Source organism: Macaca fascicularis, chromosome 18 (genome assembly GCF_037993035.2).
Source record: "Macaca fascicularis isolate 582-1 chromosome 18, T2T-MFA8v1.1".
Classification (NCBI taxonomy): Eukaryota; Metazoa; Chordata; class Mammalia; order Primates; family Cercopithecidae; genus Macaca; species Macaca fascicularis.
In genome coordinates, this window is record NC_088392.1 from 58,792,728 (window position 1) to 58,796,350 (window position 3,623).

Here is a 3,623-nt window from a genome sequence, read left to right on the forward strand (position 1 = left end):
AATGAGCAAAGACCAAGATCAGGGAGCACATATCTCCCATCACCACTTCACAGCTGCCTATGAGACCAACCCCAAGAAAAGGGCTGGCATTAGAACACATTACTCTCAAATTTTCTAAGAGCTCTTCAGCATTACTCATGTCATGACTTGTACCACCAAAAATCTAAACTTCTCAGGTTATCCATTGTCTGAAATCCTTATTCTCTCAGGTATGGTAATTATATAATTTAACTTCCAAGTAGAACACTTTTTAGAATGAAACAGGGTGCTATTAAGAAACAGACACCTTGGAATGACATTAATAAGCCACGACTGTGTAGGACAAACTGAAATTTATGATGGAATCTTTCATCCATTTCTGTGCCCTCATATGCTTCCTTCCGCCTTCTGAAATACATAGTCTGAATCCAAAAAAGTCACCCTAGACCCTTAGTCTCTTTTCTGACCATTTTCTTCACCTTGTTACTGTTATTCTTGAGTGAAAAACCTTCAGGCTACCCTCTGAGTATGACTTTCGCCAGAGACCTATCAAGTGGTGGCCAATTTTTCCTTCCCACATTCCTGGGACAGGTAGATGTCTTCCTCCCTCATCATTGTCACTGGCAATGAAGACCATTCCTCCTCCCTTCTCTCCAAAAAGGTAGTCTCACATTCTTTGGTGTGAGTGCCACTAGACCACAACACCCATCATACCTTCTTGCAGACACCTATTGGTGTCTAGAAATTAATAGACATTAAGATACTCCTCCTCATTCATTAAATATTTCAGCACCTAGTGCACTATTTTTTATTTAATTCACCAATCCACTCTGTTTTCTTCAAAACATAACCATCCAATTCTCTGATAGCTCAACTACAAAGATCTTTTTGCACCATCTCCCTTCATATATCTATTCTCATGCCTATAGTTTTGATTTTCCAATAACCTCTAACTGTGCGACATCCAAAATTGAAATTTCAAGCATCATTATCTCTAAAAACTTCCTGTTAGCTTTCTAGTTCTCTTACTCTAGCACTTCTATTCCAAATATTTATCAAAACTGGAAAGCTCTATCACTTCATAGGCTCGTTGATCTCATTTTCTTCCTTTCTCAGCTTAAATTTACTTATTCATTGCTTTCATCCATTGTCCCATAACTCTCAATTCCCTCCCCCTTCTCCCTCCTTTGTAATCACTTGGCAAGACCCCATTGCTCGATAAATGCCATTTTCTACCTACTTTGTGATTTTTACTTGAGCCCTGGAACATGGGGCCCTGGAACTCTCATTCCTGACCCACAATTGTACCCTGTTACATAAGTTCAGGGATTTTGCAAACAGTGAGACACAACCCAGTGGAGGGACATAAGATTAATTTCAGAGGTGACAACATGCATTATCAATGAATTAGAAGACAAGAACAGAAATTGTCAGAGTATATTAGACATAGGAATGATAAGTATTGTTCACAAAACATTTATTCAAGATTGCATATATGAATTGCAGAAGAGTTCACAATATTTTAAATATTTCCTATAATGGATTAGAGTCAACAATTCAAAACACTGACCTAGTCAATTTTCTATTTTACAACTACTCTTTTCTCAAATCTCTAACCTACCTTCCTCACTTCACACCTGATTTCACATACAAAATAGGAGAAGAAAACTCCCTTAACTTTCCACCACCAACAATACTAGACTATCAACATCTGTACCATATACACTGACTTATATCCTTTTTGAATGAACTTCTCTTCCTATTTAAGGCAGCCACTCTATTACTACATTGGTTTCTATGAACTTTTGCTTCCTCGAGACCTTTGTTCATGAAATGAAACCTCTGTCTCCTACATTGTTAATTATTCACTTTTGCCTGGATCATTCTCATTAATAAACACAAATGTCTAATAAAAATGATAGGTATCATGTACATAGTAGTTATTATGTGCCATATCCTGTAGTAAAATTTTACACATGTTACTTATTTTTATTCTCACTCAAATTAGGAATTCTTTTTCTTACTCTTTTATGGACTGAGGCACAGAGGGTTAGGTAACTAGCTCAGAGTGACAGTACTCTGATGTGACAGAATCAATATTTGAACTAGGCAGTCTGGCTTCTGAGTCTGAATTCTTAACCACTATGCAATTTGCTGCTTTCATATGAATAAAACTTCTTTACTAAGTTGCCCTTCAGCTATTTTTAAATTTTCTCCAGTTCCCTTTATGACACTGTCACAAATGCCTTTTGTGTGGCACACCACAACCCCTCTTCACGGGGTTGTGGCATAGCTGAGGCTGATGGTTCCTTTTATGCTGCCAGCATTCACCCACAGCACCTGTGAAGTGTCTGTTGGTCTGTGTGTAGGTACAGCCCTGGAGATCAGAAGAGTTATTGTTCCTCAGGCCCCATTCTCAAACAAAGAGGAACAGGAGTCAATGAATATGTGTCCTAGGTTCCAGTTTGTTGAGCAGACCCCCCAGTGGTTTCCTGCTTTCTAGTGTCCATGCTTTTGTGTAATTTTCTTTCTCTGGAACATTGGTAGGACTTATGAGTTGCTTTTCATCAATAGAACATGGCAAAGGTAATAGGATGTCATTCCTGTGGCTGTGTTTTATAAGACTCTATTTTAGACTAAAGAAGAAGTTTTCCTTGCTAGCTTGGAAGTAATAGCCATGTTAAGAAAGTACATGTGGTAAAATCCTCTAGAAACTCCAGGTGGCCTGTAGAGTTAAACAGTGGCCTCCAGCCAATAGCCTGCAGAAAGCCAGCCTTTGGTTATACAGCAAGAGGAAATCTGCCAAGAACATGACTGGGCTTGAAAGTGAGTCCTTCACCAGTTGAGCCTCCTGATGAAAACACAGCCCAGCCAATGCCTGGTGAGATTCTCAAGCCGAAGACCCAGCTCTGCCATGCCTAGACTTCTGTTATACAAAAACTGTGGACAATAAATATGTGCTGTTTCACATATAGAAGATTTTGGCAGCTTAGGGTTACTTAGTAAAAAATTTTTGTTTCAGAATATAACTCTGAGGTGGATTCTACATCATATCTTAGAGGGTATAGCCCACAGGATTATACTGCATAAATCAGCTCAATAACACACCTTTTTTTGATTTTTATATTTTCTCATTCTCTGCCTCTGCCTCTGGGTTTATATCCTGATAGAATAGCATCACTCACATCTGTGTTGCAGGTTCTGCTTTCAGGAGAACCAAGATGTGACAGGCGTGAGGGAATAAGGATCTGAGAAACATCTGGCTCTGCCTTCTTTTCTTTATTCTTTTACCTAGTCTATCTTTGGCTCTCCACAGTCACATTTTTCTCATCATCACTCCAGTAAAACTTAATTTCTTGTTATCACCAATGACTTTATTCATGTCAAATCAAATGGTCAGTGTTTAGCCCTAATCTCACTTGACTCCTCAAAAGATGGTGCCAGAGTTAATTACTTCCTCTTTTATTATTATTATTATTATTATTATACTTTAAGTTCTAGAGTACATGCGCATAACATGCAGGTTTGTTACATATGTATACTTGTGCCACGTTGGTGTGCTGCACCCATCAACTCGTCATTTATATCAGGTATAACTCCCAATGCAATCCCTCCCCCCTCCCCCCTCCCCCCTCCCCTCTCCC